Source organism: Erpetoichthys calabaricus, chromosome 4, assembly GCF_900747795.2.
Source record: "Erpetoichthys calabaricus chromosome 4, fErpCal1.3, whole genome shotgun sequence".
Taxonomy (NCBI): Eukaryota; Metazoa; Chordata; class Cladistia; order Polypteriformes; family Polypteridae; genus Erpetoichthys; species Erpetoichthys calabaricus.
In genome coordinates, this window is record NC_041397.2 from 280,693,884 (window position 1) to 280,712,578 (window position 18,695).

Here is an 18,695-nt window from a genome sequence, read left to right on the forward strand (position 1 = left end):
AAATAAGTAAAATAGCATACAGTATATACCAGTCACAGTACAGAAACAGCACAGAGTTGTGTTGTAAACAACATCCTAATATCCTCTGATGAAAGAAATTTAACAGTATTGATGTCATTAGATTTAAGTGCAGCATTTGAATCCATTGGCTATTCTTTTTTTTTTTTTACATAAGCTTGAAAATTACACAGTCAGGCACAGTCCTTGTGTGCTTTAGTTCCAATTTACCAAATAGATTTGAGTACCTATGGAAATGGTCTTGGCAGTACTCAGAAATTAAATATAACGTCCCGCATGCTTCCATTAGGAATTATCATTAGAAAACATAACATTAATTTTCACTTGTAAGCAAACAATACCAAACTATACTAAACCAATGACATTTCTCCATTGGTATTCTTAATTGTGACAGTGAGTTAAAGGAGCGGATGAATGAGGACCACTTTTCTCTGAATACAGAAAAACAGTCCAAAAAATGTTTTTCAATCTTTAAAATATTAGAAAAATCAAGATATTTTCTAAATATGTAGGATTCTGAGTAATTGAATAATGTATTGACTATTGCAATGTGTTTTCCTTAGGCTACTCAAATTCTTTATTCAGCTTTCAGTCAATTCAAAATCCTGCTGCAAGCATTATTACAAGAAGCAGAAAGTATGAACACATAATTCCTGTTCTTCCATGAGAACCCTGAATACAATGATGACTGATTGAGGTCATTTATGTTAGGTAGAATGCCTAGAGGGGGCTGGGTGATCTCGTGGCCTGGAACCTCGGCAGATTTTATTTTTTTCTCCAGCCGTCTGGAGTTTTTTTTTTTGTTTGTTTTTTCTGTCCTCCCTGGCCATTGGACCTTACTTTTATTCTCTGTTAATTAGTGTTCCCTAATTTTAATTATTTATTTTGTCTTTTTTCTCTTTCTTCATCATGTAAAACACTACATTGCTTGTATGAAAATGTGCTATATAAATAAATGTTGTTGTCGTTGTTCTTAAGTCCTTACAATGGTTATTAGTTAAGTTTAGGGCTGATTTCAAAAGTCTCCTTTTAATATACTGTATAAGGCCTTAAAGGGCCAAGGCCCTGCTTGCTTATCTGAACTTATCATTACTTACAAACCAGAGCGCACATTAAGATCTCAAGTTTTACCTTAACTACAGATGATTCCAGTGTATAAGCAGGTTTGGCCTGATGTGAGATTGCATTTATAATCTCTACTGAAAGCATGGGGAAGCATTTGCAGCCTTATTTTGTACATGGGGAAAAGCTTTAAAAATTGTTGTTGGATTTAGTGGGTTCAGATAGTGTAGAATAGATGGATAAAGGTTGAACATTGTTAGCTTGTTCAGATTTGTCTTTTTGTTTTCTATAAAGAGAGATCTTATTGTTTCTTCGCTATGTGGATTTTTAACCCCAGAAAGATCTGGCATATTCAGGTATTTTTTAATAACACATAATTGATGGCATAGAAATGGAGTGGATTTTTAACATACATATTTAAACCGCATGCTTAATATGTGAAGACAAGGTTTGTCTCTTTACAAATCCCATTCAGTGAGTTGCTGTTATAATCTATAATATAAGTCAGCACCTCAAATCCCTATGAATGAGCACAACTGTATATCTGTCACGGAGCCGCCTTCCTATACATTAAGTGAAGCCTGCTACTTTATTATTCATCCTTTTAGCTTTGCACAGCTTACTATGACATAATATTTTCACAATAGTAATAAATCTTTAAAAATCATTACACAAAAAATTTAAATATTTTAAAAATGTACAAAAACACTCAAATATTCCTTTGCAGTCATTATGCCTGTGTTTCTTCTGTTAAGTAAACAATTGTTAAAATTATTACGTTTAGACTAATTTCTTTCTATTGTACACACTGAAAGAAAAAAATAATGTTGTTTACTTAAATATCTTGAAGAGAATTGCTTTCAACTTATTGATTTATTTATTTAATATGCAAAGCTCTACCTGTATAGCTAATACATGCAATAGAATTTAAAAAATAAATTTTTACTAATTCATTGTTACACACTGTTTTTGAACTTTATTTGATCTGCTGCTTTGGAATTAGAATATGCTTCTCCTTTATTAAATTTCTTTTATACATATACTATATAGTAACGACCTGGCAAACCACCACGAGGCAGGGTGTTACAAAAGTCATAGCAAATGAGGAAGTTCAGAATGCTGTGGAGTGTGAGAAGGGCACAGTGGAGCTCTATTTGCTGCTATGAATTAAAGCAGCAACCGGGATGGTGTGGCTGGAATTGGAAAGGAAGATCGGGACACCAATAAAGTTCTATCTATCTATCTATCTATCTATCTATCTATCTATCTATCTATCTATCTATCTATCTATCTATCTATCTATCTATCTATCTATCTATCTATCTATCTATCAAAAGGGAAACTGGCCACAAGCTTTGTGTGCGTGGTTGTATCAGACAGCACAGTGTTTTTATTCTGCTGTTCAGGACTGAGATGTTGCGAGATACGTGAAGGTCCAGTGGACTGTCGTGCCTTTAAAGCCAGAGGTTGGAGGATGAGGAGTGCCCCCTGGCTGTAACGATGGGAGGATTGCAGATTGTTGTTTTTCTTTACTGTTCTTTACTTTTTTTTTACAGTATATACAGTATATAGTAATATTCCTTTCTTGAAGGGAGAAATAAACTATGCAAACAGAACAGTGTGTAACACTGTATTAGTAAAAATGTATTTTTTAAATTCCGTTGTATACAGGTAGAGCTTTGCATATTCATATATATATATATATATATATATATATATATATATATATATATATATATATATATATATATATATTGTCACACACGTGTGTTTAGGAGACAGCTAAAGGGCTTAAATACAGGTAGTTCCATGCCAGACCAGGGGGGGGGCGGAGTGCACTAATTTTCCCTCTCGATCTTTTGCAGACCATTCTAGGGAAATCCCACCCGGCTCTGGGGCAGCCACTGACGTCACTTCTGGTTCCGGTCGGGATGACATCACTTCCGCTACTGGCCTTTAAAGCTGCCATCTTGCTACCTAGAAGTCAGTTCTGTTTTGGACTCGGTGGTGTGAACATGTATGCCAATTTTGATCGCTTTTGCAGCCGTAATGGATTAAATGGGTGGCTGCCCCAAACCTTCTCAATGTCTTTTGGTCATTCTTCTGACAGTGGCGTAGTCGGCAGGATGGAGGAATCCCTGAAGAGAACGGGACCGAACCTGAATCATGTCCAGGTGGGAGAGTACCTGGGCCGAGCTTTCGGGTGGGGAGTGCGTCTCGGGTTTCGGAAAGAACCGGTGCAGACTCCGCTCCCTTTGTCTATTTCTGGGTCACCTCAATTGAATAGGGAGAGTGTCGTTGGGACACACAGACGTGGGCTGGTCTCTATGGGGGATACGATGGGGACTTATTATGCTCTCTCGGAGGAGAGAGCTGTCCGTTCCACCGGGGCTAAGGCCCCAAAGGAAGGTGGACATTCCCCAGACCAGCAGGTGAAGAAAATTAAAAACTGGAGGTTTAACCCTGAACGGTCTACCCAAGAACAGCTAGACCTTCTATGGGAAGAGGTGGCCGGCTGGTTAAGGCCCGCTGAATGTACCACCTTCCAGGTAGTGAAAAAAGTAACCTGTTTTGTGTTCATAAATAGCCTGCCAGAGCATTTCGCCCAGCCGGTCTGGGGAGAATTTGCAAATATAAACGAGCTCATTGAGCTCATAGAAACATCTAGGGCAGCCTCGCAATTTGAGAGGGCTGAACGGTCCTTAAGTAGAAGCCGTAGAGATTACGTCCCTCTTACACTGCCCTCTCGACATACATCGGAGTTTGCATCGGAGTCCCCGATCCCGCGGGCGCGGTCCTCGCTCGGAGGCGAGGCGGAATGTAAGTGGAGAGAGAGGGATGGGTTGTGTGCGCTTTCAAACCCCCTGGCTTTGGCTCATAAAGGTGGGGTCATAGTAAATGGCCACAAGGTAGAAGCCTTATTTGATTCCGGTAGCAACATTTCTGTTGTTGATTGCCGATATGTACTACCGCGACAGTGGTTAAAAACAAAGACCAGAATTACCTGTGTACACGGAGATGTCCGCGCCTATGACTCCGCCCGGTGTTTCATCTGCCACGGAGGAATACTACGAAAACTCGTTGTGGCTGTACATCCAAATCCACCGTGTGCGGTGATTCTCGGGCGGGACTGGTCTGACATTAAAAGCGGTGCAGTACTGATCTCGCCTTATTCAAAATTAGGCCTAGTAACCGATGGGAATACACCGTCTCAGGTTGTCTCCACACCGTGTACGCAGCCGGTGGAGAGAGATATGGGAAACCCCGAGGAGGACGGAGAGCTTCCCAGCCCGTCGTGGGCAAATACGTCATCAGTCCGCACCTCACCAGAGCGGGACGACTCTCCGCCCCTTGAGGTCAGCCCAGACCCTCTCTCAGATCTGAGCTTTCAATTCAGACAAACACCGGCCTCATTTAGAAGGGAGCAGTGGAATGATGATTCCCTTAAGTTTGCGAAGAATGTAGTAGTCCTCGCCAACGGCCAACGCACCAATCAGCCCATGCCACAAGGACCCCACTTTGTGTTAGAAAATGACTTATTATATCGGGTCAGTGAACACGAGGGGGGAGTGCGGAAGTTGCTGCTAATTCCACGAACTTTCCGGCGGCAAGTTTGTGAGTTAGCGCACGCCCATCTCCTAGGAGGCCACTTGGGCATCGAAAAAACTTTAGAGCGTATTAAGCTCCGTTTTTATTGGCCGGGAATTAACGAGGAGGTTCGCCGCTTCTGTGTTTCGTGCCCGGAATGTCAGCTGCGGCAAATCCCGAGGAGGGACCGTGCTCCTCTCGTTCCCCTCCCCTTAATTGATGTCCCCTTTGAAAGGATAGGGGTCGACATAGTGGGACCCCTGGAACCCTCGGCCCGAGGACATAAATATATATTAGTCCTCGTGGATTATGCAACCCGATATCCAGAAGCTGTCCCATTGTGCTCAGCTAATTCTAAAGCAATCGCACGGGCACTAATGGAGGTCTTTGCGCGAGTTGGAATCCCTAAAGAAGTCCTTACGGACCAAGGGACGCCGTTTACCTCGGAGACGTTCAAGGACACGGCCAAGTTACTCAAAATAAAGCACTTGAGAACCGCGGTGTATCATCCTCAAACTGATGGTTTAGTAGAGAGATTTAATCAGACTCTCAAACAGATGCTTCGCAAGGTGGTCAGCGGGGATGGGAGGAATTGGGATCAGCTCCTCCCCCTCGTACTCTTTGCCTACCGGGAAGTCCCGCAAGCCTCAACGGGGTTCTCACCCTTTGAATTGTTATATGGGCGACAACCCCGGGGCATATTGGACATTCTAAAGGAAGGTTGGGAAGGAGAGGCCCTTCCCACAATTAATATTTTGAAATATATCGCACAGTTACGCGATAGATTTGCGAAGATTCGACCCATATTAAAAAGTCACATGCAAGAGGCGCAATCAGCACAGGCCCACTACTACAACCGTGGCACGACACTCCGGGAGTTCCAGCCGGGGGATCGAGTCATGGTATTGGTTCCCACCTCCCACTCTAAGCTACTTGCCCACTGGCAAGGGCCATACGAAGTTAAAGAGCGAAAGGGGCTCGTCGACTATTTGGTGAAACAACCCAATCGTCGACCGAGAGAGCGGATATATCACGTGAACCTGCTGAAACCGTGGAAGGAACGGGACCCTGATCCCACCTCCGGCCAGCACCGCTCCCTTTTTGCTCAAAGTAATACCCTTAACTTCGGGTCTAATTTAAATAACCGACAGAGGTGGGAGCTAGAGATAGTTATCTCGTCCGTCCCGGAGGTGGTTGACGAAATCCCCGGAAGGACTTCTCTGGTTGCCCATGACATAGTGACTGAACCCGGGGTCATAGTCCGAGAACGCCCGTACCGTCTTCCCGAGGCAAAGAAAGCAGAAGTGGAACTGGAAATCAAGCGCATGCTGGATCTAGGAGTCATAGAGGAGAGTCATAGTCCCTGGTCCAGCCCAATTGTCTTGGTTCCTAAGCCCGATGGAAGTTGGAGGTTTTGCAATGACTTCCGTCGACTTAATCAGGTCTCACTATTTGATGCTTATCCCATGCCTCGAGTGCATGACCTCCTTGAGAGGCTTGGACAGGCAGAATACTTGACCACACTTGACATGACCAAAGGGTACTGGCAGGTTCCTTTAACGGACTCCGCAAAGGGTAAAACCGCGTTTAGCACCCCTAGTGGGCACTGGCAGTATCGTGTCCTTCCATTCGGGTTACATGGGGCTCCTGCAACTTTCCAGCGTCTGGTGGACAAAGTGCTCCGCCCCCATAACACGTATAGTGTTGCCTACCTGGATGATGTCGTCATCTATTCCAGCACCTGGAAGGAACACCTACAGCAGGTTGGAGCCGTGTTACGGACATTGGGAGAAGCCGGTCTTCGTATCAACCCAAAGAAATGTTTCTTTGGATTGGAGGAAGCCAAGTATTTGGGCTACCTGGTGGGTCGTGGTACGGTGAAGCCACAGTGCTCTAAAATACAAGCCATTTTGACATGGCCCCGTCCGCGAACCAAGCGGCAAGTCCAGGCATTTCTCGGATTAGCGGGGTATTACTGCCGGTTTGTACCATGTTTTTCAGAGAGAGCCGTGCCCTTGACTAATTTGACAAAGAAGAGGGCTCCTAACACTGTGGTATGGACTGATATGACTGAGGCAGCCTTCAGTGACTTAAAAAGGGCCCTGACGTCGGCACCCGTGTTAAAGGCGCCTGATTTTTCACGGCCTTTTATTCTCCAGACGAACGCTTCGGACACAGGCCTAGGAGCAGTGGTGAGCCAAAGTGTCGATGGTGCTGAACACCCCATCATGTTTCTGAGCCGGAAACTGTTGGATCGGGAGACCAGATACGCGGCAGTGGAGAGGGAGGCTCTTGCGATTAAGTGGCCGATCACACAGTTGAGATACTACCTCTTGGGTCGGGAGTTTACTCTAGTCACGGACCATGCCCCTTTACAGTGGATGGCCCTACACAAAGAGTCTAACCCGCGAGTCACGAGGTGGTTCCTCGATTTGCAACATTACAAGTTTTCGCTCATTCATCGGAAGGGTTCTCTACACGCCAATGCCGACGCTCTCTCCCGTGTTCACGACCTCTCGGTGCAGGACGCCCGACCCGACGGGTCTGGGCTAAGGGGGGTCCCTGTCACACACGTGTGTTTAGGAGACAGCTAAAGGGCTTAAATACAGGTAGTTCCATGCCAGACCGGGGGGGGGGGGCGGAGTGCACTAATTTTCCCTCTCGATCTTTTGCAGACCATTCTAGGGAAATCCCACCCGGCTCTGGGGCAGCCACTGACGTCACTTCTGGTTCCGGTCGGGATGACATCACTTCCGCTACTGGCCTTTAAAGCTGCCATCTTGCTACCTGGAAGTCAGTTCTGTTTTGGACTCGGTGGTGTGAACATGTATGCCAATTTTGATCGCTTTTGCAGCCGTAATGGATTAAATGGGTGGCTGCCCCAAACCTTCTCGATGTCTTTTGGTCGTTCTTCTGACAATATATATATATATATATTATATATATATATATATATATAATAATTCATTACATTTATATAGCACTTTTCTCAGTACTCAAAGCGCTATCCACACAGGGAGGAACCGGGAAGCGAACCCACAATCTTCCACAATATATATATATATCCTTGTGCAAATTAATTGAAACAGACACGAAAAACTCAATTTTTTATTCTGAATATTATTAATATACTCACATCAGAAGGATTTGGATGCAATTTGCCATTGAATCCATCAATTTTGAACAGTCTTGGAGGATTTTAGGGTCTCTGTACCATTCTTGAATTAGGGCCTGAATCATCTTCTCCATGGTTGTGTAGTCCATTCCATGAAGTTGGTGCTTATAAATAGACCACACATTTTCAGTTGGGTTTAGATCAGGTGAGTTTCCAGGCCACTCCAGCATGTTCATTTGATTCTCACTGAAAGATTCCTTTACTTGTTTCAGTATGTAACATGAGGCCTGAACTTGTTGAAAAACACCGGGTCCATCAGGAAATAACATTTTCAGCTCTGAAACAATTTTCCTGTGGAGAAGTTCAATGTATTGTGATGAGCACATGCGTCACATATCAAAAAAATGTCAAGAAATTTTTCAGTGAGAATCAAATTAACATACCGGAATGGCCTATATACTGTATATATATATATCTATCTATACATATAAAAGCCAAATACCACTGACTCACTCATCATGAAATCTAACAATCCATGAGGACTTGGGACTTGAAATTTGGAATGTAGGTTACCCTTGGCCCATAGGTGATCGCTAAGAAACAGTTTTAAAAATGTGGTCCAAGCACGACATTTCTTATAGTTTTTCAGACCCGCTTTTCACGAGAGAACTACTTAATGCATTTAAATCGGGTTATTTTCTATAATTTGCTTGAACATTCCGTTGATTTTGTGACTTTCTCATTGCGCTAAGTATCATAGTTCGCTTGTGGTACCAATTTATTAGCGCGAATCTGAGAGAGACTCGTCGGGCTGTGGGGCGAGGGGCAGGGACCTCCTCCCTCACCCGTCTGCCGCAGGGCATAACCTTAACTCTACTTAGTTAGCGAATGAAAGAACTACATAACGGATTTAGATCTTTTTTTTTCTATAATTTGCTTGAACATTCTGGTTGATTTTGCGACTTCTCTCAATACGCTAAGAATCATAGTTCACTTGCAGGAGCGATACTGTATATTCGCGCTAATCTGAGACAGAGGCTGTGGGCTGAGGGAAGGGGAAAGAGTGACGTCAGGAGTAAAGAGCTGGGTGGGGCCCTCTGGGGCCCGCAGAGCCAAGGAGGATTGCTAGCATATATATATATATATATATATATATATATATATATATATATATATATACAGTATATATATATATATATAGTAATAACGAGACAAGAAACATACAAAGGTTTGGGGTTTCCAGCCCCGTATACTGTACAGAAATTATTTGATAAACAAAAAATGCGGTCAGTGCTCTGACTTCTGGTCATTACAAAGAACACCCTCCTTTTGCATAGGGGGAACTTAAATAAGGAGGGACCGGAAACTGATGACAGGAATGCTGGGAGGAATCGAAGTGTGTTATGGGAGCCATGACATCATCAAGGCGGGACCAGAGGAAGGGATGGAATGCGGAAGTGGCAGAGCGTGGTTTAGTGTGTCCGGGGAAAGTTATGGCGGTGTTGTTTCTGTTTTTCTGTGGGAACAAGAGAAAGAAAGGTTAGTACCCCGCCTTAATCCCCTGGCACGATGTGTTACGCTGCTTGTCGGGCCTTTCGTGGCTCCCCACGCACGCGTGCATGACAATATATATATATATATATATATATATATATATATATATATATATATATATATATATATATATATATATATAAAATGACGTATCTTGCATAAACCAGTCAAAAACTGTTTAATAGGCTCAGAGTGATAGTGTTGTCACACACATTCTTGTCGAAGGATTATAAGGATTGTAAGAAAAACAACCAGGAGATGATTAGGTGAGACATGAATCATAGTCAGACACAAACGGGTTAAATCCTGGAAAGGACAAACAAGACATGATGACAAAACAAGAATGAAACGTCAAACTCAAAAAAGGAAAGCAAACCAAAAACGATACCTGACGCCAAAATTGAGTTAGATTTGAAACGAACTATGCTAGTATTCACAAATACCACTGAGGGATAAAATATGATGTTACTGGCTCTGTAATTAAAGTGTCACATCCAGTGACATAATTGACATGACGGGCATGATCATGTGATGCCTTAAGCTGCCTGTCAAACACAATAGAGAATCAACCTAACAATCCCAATGATAGTGACTGGTTCACTATGCTTCATTTATTGGGATACTCTCCTAGTCTCCTCTCTTTCTCGACTTCTCTGTAAAAACTCTGAACAAAATATCCCTGCCAAATGAAATCTTTGCAAAATTCATGTATAAGGTTTGATCCTTTGGCAGAACCTGCCTTAGAGCCCCACTCGAGCCTACTTCCAAAGTTATGAACACCCTTTGAAAGTGTTATGGCTGTCCCTGAGTTTTCTAGGGTTGCCTTGGGTATACTTGCACTCCACTTCCACATGATCTTATAATGGAAAAAGCTGTTTTAAAAGTGAACAGACTGATAAATTATGTATTTTCACTGAAAGATGTACAGTATATTACATTTAAGAATCATTGCAGAAAAAGTAACACTTAAAAGCATACTGCTGTCTTAAGATACTAATTTCCAAATACAAGGAATTTGTCATCAATTGTGACTCTTCTGCAATTAACTAGGATCATCAAAGAGATCATCTGATTCAACATATGTTGAACATGCCGTCCTTCATAGAGGGTAGCACATTAGTGTAGTGCTTAGCTCTCTCTGTTCATTTTCGGTACGAAGATTGTACATTCATAGATTGATTTTCCTTTGGGTACTTTGATTCTCCACTCATGTCACCTGAGATGTACACATTAGTTTAACTGGTGATTCAGAATTGCCCCCTGTGTAAATGCAAGCTTCTGAAATGCTTGAGAGGGTCCCTTGCTGGACTGGTATCCTGTCCAGAGCCATTTCCTGCCTTCCACCAAGTAAAATGCTATCCTAAAATTCACCTCTCCACTCTCTGCTTGAAGAAATCCATTTACAGGTGAGAAAGCCAGCCTTTCCAAAACATTTCTTGAAAATCTTCATGTGTAGTGGATAATACTGGTATATACTGTTATATTAATTGACAGTGTTGCATAATTTTGTAAAATGTTATCTTTTTTTTCATCTCCATTATTATATTTCAAGTCGTGTTGTTATGTTTTGGGAAATGTTACTATGTAAGCTTTCAGCTGTCAAACAAATGTGCTTGAACTTGTCCTAGTCAATCAAAGCTCCTTGAAATATTTTGACTGATCTTCTAGAAATTTTACTTTTGACCTCTGCTTTGTTTTTTGACTTTGATTTTAAATTTGAAAGATTTCCTTTTTTAACTTCTCTGTTCATCTGACATTTAACAAGCATTTTTGTAGGGGCTTATTCTCCTTTCTTTAATGACTGATTAATGCTTACTCTACTCAATTTTTACAATTAGGCTAACTGAAAAGAGATCAAAGACATGCATTAATCATTTAGCATAACTTTTCTCAACACATTAAAATGTTTCAGGCTTAATGTTGGTTTGACTGAAATTTTAACAACTACCTTTACTTCAATGGCACACTGTCTTCACAGATAGACTAAATAAATCCTACATTTAACTACATTTATAGCAGACCAAGAGTCAGAGGTAGGAACTAAACCACAACCCTTCTGGCTTCAAGTCCAATACCCTTGTCACTGCAGCATAATTTTCTTGAGCCTGTCAGTGTAGGCCATTTTCTTTAACCTATAGATGCATTTGGGATGCTTTTCTCAGCCCAGGTTGGAATGGATACTTTTATTTGTTAAGTCCTTTTGAATAGCCCCCAAAAAGAACAGCCCCCCAAAAGACAATATGTATTTCTATAGCACAATTTCATACAAAAGATGTACCCTAAAGAACTTTCAAGATGTCATGCAAAGAAAAACAAAGTAAAATCACACAAAAAATAACAATACATAAATAGTATACAAAAAATAATGCACACTTACATAAAAGAAATATATAATTGCGAGAAATACAGTTCTTATATATATATATATATATATATATATATATATATATATATACTAGCAAAATACCCGCGCTTCACAGCGGAGAAGTAGTGTGTTAAAGAGGTTATGTAAACATATATATACATATATATATATACACATATCAACATATATATATACACATACATATACACATATACATAAACACACACATATACATCCATCCATCCATCCTCTTCATATATACATACATACATAGTGCATAATAACACGGGCTGTGATTGTTACATGGGAGGGAGACGACAAATCACAGCTTCCCGCTTTCTAATCGGGCCTGTGATTGGTGCTTTGACTGATGCCCAGATCCCACAGTATGTCCCCTTAGGAGAGGCGTTAGGCAAGTGTAATTGAATAGCGGTGCTGCAAGTTTAGCTTTACACCTGTTTTTAAGGCTTATTGACTGAAAGGGGCTTTCATGAAAAAACTTAGGGCTTTGCTACAGGATACACCCTCCACAAGTTAAGGAAGTAAAAATAAAGGTATATATTTGTGTTTTATTTAAACCTTTTAAGTTTGTATGCGGGCGGCATGGTGGCGCAGTGAAAGGTGCCAGTTAGGAGACCCGGGTTCGCTTCCCTGCGTGGAGTTTGAATGTTCTCCCCGTGTCTGTCTGGGTTTCCTCCGGGAACTCCGGTTTCCTCCCACAGTCCAAAGACATGCAGGTTAGGTGCATTGGCGATTCTAAATTGTCCCTGGTGTGTGGGTGTGTGTGGGTGTGTGCGCCATGCAGTGGGCTGGCACATTGCCCGGGGTTTGTTTCCTGCCTTGTGCCCTGTGTTGGCAGGGATTGGCTCCTGTATTTAGGATATAGCGGGTTGGATAATGGATGGATGGACATCTGTATGCATAGCCCTATTTGTCCGTTTTCGTTTTTTTTCTTTCTTCAGTAATATTTCAGCAAACCCGGAGCTTGTCAGTTCAAATCCTGGTTCTGACACCACTGTGTGACCCTGAGGAAGTCACTTCACCTGCCTGTGCTGCAAAAAACAAAAGTAATGTAACAAATTGTACCTCAGATGTTGCAAGTTGCTGAAATAAAGGCATAAGTAAAATAGATAAATATGTATTATACACATAGGAACTATTCATTTATTTTCAGTTAAGTCATCTGCAGCAAACCTTTATAAATGAGGGTTTCTCCTTTTTAGATAGTGCAAACTGTTTTTTCTTCATTGACGTTTTCTCTTGGAGAGCTTTTTTCATTTCATTGAAAATTAAAGCAACAGCTGCCAAAATATGTAGCTTTCTTATTAATTTTTCAACATTGTGTAAAATAAATTTATAAAGTAACATAAAAGGTTTAAATACTGGTTATCCTTTTACACTAAAATATTACTAAAGAGATACAAAAAAAGTAAAATGCATATGTTCTTTTTCTTTAAGGAGATTAAATATTACTGAAGAAAGAAAAAAAAAAACTAAAACAGCCAAATGGGGCTATGCATACAAACTTAAAAGGTTTAAATAAAACAGAAATATATACTTTTATTTTTACTTCCTTAACTTGTGGAGGGTGTATCCTGTAGCAAAGCCCTAACTTTTTTCGTGAAAGCCCGTTTCAGTCAATAAGTCTTAAAAACAGGTGTAAAGATATTGACAATAAGCTACGCAAACCCACCAAGACATGGAATTGTTTAAATCAAGTATCATTACATCTTCCTTTCTTAAAGAGAAGTAAGGCAGTACTTATAAGCTTACATATATATATATAGACATACATACATATATATATATATATCTATATCTATATATATCTATATCTCTATATGTATATCTATATATAGCAAAATATAGATACTTCGCAGCGGAGAAGTAGTGTGTTAAAGAGGTTATGAAAAAAAAAGGAAACATTTTAAAAATAACGTAACATGATTGTCAATGTAATTGTGTTGTCATTGTTATGAGTGTTGCTGTCTTTTATATATATAATACACACACACACACACACACATAAACATATATATATATATACATATATATCTAGACATACATACATAGATAGATTGACACACACATATATATATATACATATGTACATATATATACATGTAATTGTGTTGTCATTATTATGAGTGTTGCTGTCATATATATATATATATATATATATATATATATATAGCAAAATACCCGCGCTTCGCAGCGGAGAAGTAGTGTGTTAAAGAGGTTATGTAAACATATATATATACATATACATATATACATATATATACATATCTACATATACACATATCTACATATACATACGTATATACACATATACACATCCACATAAACATATATATATACATATACAAATTTACATATCTACATATATATATATATATATATATAAATATAGACATACATATATACATACATACATTCACATATATATATATATATATATATATATATATATATATATATATATATATATATATATATATATATATATATATACTGTATATATACATATCTACTTATTGGCTCCTGTATTTAGGATATAGCGGGTTGGATAATGGATGGATGGACATTTGTATGCATATCCCTATTTGCCCGTTTTCTTTTTTTTTCTTTCTTCAGTAATATTTCAGTAAACCCGGAGCTTGTCAGTTCAAATCCTGGTACTGACACCACTGTGTGACGCTGAGGAAGTCACTTCACCTGCCTGTGCTGCAAAAAACAAAAGTAATGTAACAAATTGTTCCTCAGATGTTGTAAGTTGGTGGAATAAAGGCATAAGTAAAATAGATAAATATGTATTATACACATAGGAACTATTCATTTATTTTCAGTTAAGTCATCTGCAGCAAACTTTTATAAATGAGGGTTTCTCATTTTTAGATAGTGCAAACTGTTTCTTCTTCATTGACGGTTTCTTGGAGAGCTTTTTTCATTTCATTGAAAATGAAAGCAGCAGCTGCCAAAATATGTAGCTTTCTTATTAATTTTTCAACATTGTATAAAATAAATGTATAAAGTAACATAAAAGGTTTAAATACTGGTTATCCTTTTACACTAAAATATTACTAAAGAGATACAAAAAAAGTAAAATGGATATGTTCTTTTTCTTTAAGGAGATTAAATATTACTGAAGAAAGAAAAAAAAAAAATTAAACAGCCAAATGGGGCTATGCATATGAACTTAAAAGGTTTAAATAAAACAGAAATATATATTTTATTTTTACTTGCTTAACTTGTGGAGGGTGTATCCTGTAGCAAAGCCCTAACTTTTTTCGTGAAAGCCCATTTCAGTCAATAAGTCTTAAAAAAAACGTGTAAAGATATTGACAATAAGCTAAGCAAACCCAGGAAGACATGGAATCGTTTAAATCAAGTATCATTACATCTTCCTTTTTTAAAGAGAAGTAAGGCAGTACTTATATATATCTATATCCAAAGCCGTGCAAGCACACTCTTGAGAATGCAACGTATAGTTGTACAGAAGAAAAGCAATCTTGCCTCAAATGAATGGCAACCTTTTGTAGGTCTATGAACTTAATTTAAACTTTAGGTTTACACGGTGCTTTCTTTCCGAAATACCTGCACTCATGAATATGTCTGTATGTGTCAGTCGGTCAAATACATGCGCTTCGCACCGGCGAAGTACCGCTTTTAAATTTTTATTAAGAAGAAAATAAAACCTTTTTAAATTGAGGGAAAATATACTAATAACAGTTTGTTAAGGATCTGTTTTTTTGTGAAGCTGCCTTTACTCGAGTGATCACTTCGACCTGACTTGGCGGCCAACTATAAGCGTTACCTGGTAGGTAACCACCCATACAATCAGATTGTGAATCAGACTACGAATGCCGTGAATGTAATTACACACTCACTGCACTTGCTTACGGTAATCGAACCTCGGACGTCAGCGCTAGAGGGGCTTAGCAGCAGTTAAGTATTGCTTTTAAATTTTAATTAAGAACAAAAGAAAACCTCAGAGATTCGATTCCCGTAAGGGAGTGAAGTGAGTGGCCGGTTACCTACCAGGTAACGCTTATGGTTGGACAGCAAGTGACGTAACATCAGCCACGGTGCCTTCAGTTGTGAGAAGCAGATCATACAATGATTGAAAATAGTTTTGCATTTACCTTTTTAGTAAAAGGTGAGCTTTTAAGCCTGAGAAATCACCCCGTAAATGCACATGTTTAATTGCACATGTGTTAATATGTATGGTTACACAGTATTAAAAGACAGTGAACAACGTGATTTACCTTTGTTCCCGCGTTTGATAAAAGGCGAGCTTTTAAGCCTGAGAAATCACCCCGTAAATGCACACGTTTAATTGCACGTGTTAATATGTATGCTTACACAGTATTAAAAGACACTCAAAAATTAACATCATTTACCTTCGTTCCCACGTTTGACTCGTGCTGTAAATCTCTTCCTTGTTTTTAGTTCACGTGATTACGTAGGAGGCATGATGACGCGATACGTGACTCCGCCTCCTCCATTAGAGTATATGGACAAAAAACATGTTCCAGTTATGACCATTACGCGTAGAATTTCGAAATGAAACCTATCTAACTTTTGTAAGTAAGCTGTAAGGAATGAGCCTGCCAAATTTCAGCCTTCCACCTACACGGGAAGTTCAAGAATTAGTGATGAGTCAGTCAGTCAGTCAGTGAGTCAGTGAGGGCTTTGCCTTTTATTAATATGTATAGATATATACATATATATATATATATACTACTCTATCTACTCTATATATATAAAATCCTAAGCCTAAAAGTGAAACGATTTTGTTCAACGACTTTATGTCACGTTTTTATGTCATGTTATTTGTCATGCTTTAAATCTGGGTTATTTTAAAACCTACTTGTATATGTTTGGTATCATTCTTTTCAGAATTTACCGAACTTTAATTTGATGTTGGTAGATTTTCAGATTCTTATTCCATTTTTAAATTATAAACTAAAATATCAAGAACTCATGTCCCGCGAGACGAGAATTTGTGCCAAGAGATTTAACCATGCCTAGGTCCGGATATAAAAGACACAGAGTAGATGACAAAGATAGCTGCTGTACAAGCTTTTAAATGTTCAAAGTGCCGCGCAAGATGCAGATCAAGCGACACAGCAGCAGCAGTTGATCAAGCAAAGAGGAGGTAAAGAAAACGTATTTGTTTTCCATTGTGTCACCGTTTAAGAAAGGGTTTTGGAGGAGTGACTGCGCCTCCTTGGGGTGCGTCCATCAGTTCAGATGCGAAGTGGCTGGCGTGTAGCGCAGGTGGGGGGTGGGGAAAGTTGGTGAGCAAAGCGACCAGGGGGTAACCCTCTAGTATATATATATATATATATATATATATATATATATATATATATATATATATATATATGTATATATATTTTTTTTTTTTTTTTAAGTTTTTAAATTCAAGTCCAATGTTAAAATCAGTCAGCCAAAGTGGACAAAAAGAAAAAAACAAGATCTTTAGGGTTTCCAGGACAAAAAAGACCACCCAGCCCCCACTGGGCATTCTACATAACCTAAATGTTCTTAAGTGGATATGATAAGAGGATTTGATGCAGTGTGTCTTGTGGCAGGTTGGGGTATCCGCTTTCATTCAAACATCACAGGTGGCTGAGCAAGACTTTGATCAGGTGGTATTGGTGGTGGTGGTGGTGCAAAATGCCACTACAGAAGAACCAGAAAAGAAAACAGCGAAAACTAAAGATTAATAAAGATTACACATTTATTGAAGAGTATACTAATTCTATGTATATCTAGTGTATTATGGCTGGAACTAAATTTTAGTTACAAAAACGTCAAATAAAAAAAAGATCCACGATGTTAGTCTGATGTTTTTCTAGTGGTAAAGTAGTCCAGATTATTGGCAGAAGGGTGCCTTACCAGTTCTTTTATGCTTCACCCTTGGAATAATAAGCAGACTGTTAGAAGATGTAAGGGTTATGGCTTGGAATATAAGGGGACAGGCACTCCAACATATAGGAAGGAGCAAGATTATTTAAAGCTTTATAGAAAAATTTGTAGCATTTTAAACTCAATTCTAAAAGACACCAATGGAACAATACTAAAACTGGAGAGATGTGCTTAGATTTTCTTTTTTTGGCTAGGATTCTTGCTGCTGCATTCTGGACCAATTACAACCGATTGATGTCTTTCCTAGATAGTCCAGTTAGGAGTGCATTATACTAATTTAACCAACTAAAAACATAACTGTGAATTAATTTCTCAGTACCTTACAATGTTATAAGAGGTCTAACTTTTGCAGTGTTCATTAAATGAAAAAATGCAGTCATAGTGGCCTGGTTAATGTGCGATTTAACAATTAAGTTAGAATCCATTATTACTATTATTATGATTGTTATTAAATTATTTACATCTGCCATTTAATTCTTAAGTATCAAGTTTATTTCTAATATGTTAAGTATTTCCATTTTTACTAATGACTAAGATTTCAGTTTTTTTTTTCTTATCTAGCCTGACAAAATAACTGTTCATCCATCTACAAATTCTAGACAGTTATTGGGTCAAAGAGCCTAGAGCGTCAGGGTCATCAGGTGCTCTAGAAAGGTAAAGCTGCGTGTCATCTACAATTTAGACACTAATATGAACATTAGTGAACCGAGTACCATGTTTTTGGTGAGGGTGGCAGGAGAAGGAGTGAGTAGGTTCATCCTTACATTTATATACACTGTACATTGTGCACTTTTTTAGGTGTAGAAGAGACCATAGCCAACTGGCATTTGTTCTGCTCAGTTTCCTCAAATTAGTTGGTTCAATAACAGAGAGAGTGGGAATACTCCAGAATGACAAAGCAAAAAAAATAAAAAAATAAATTATCACATAGACACAAGTATTCAGACCCTTTGCTATGACACTTGAAAATTAGCTCAGATGCATCCAATTCTATTCATCATCATTGAGATGTTTCTAAACCTTGTTTGGAGTCAACCTGTGGTCAATTCAATTGAT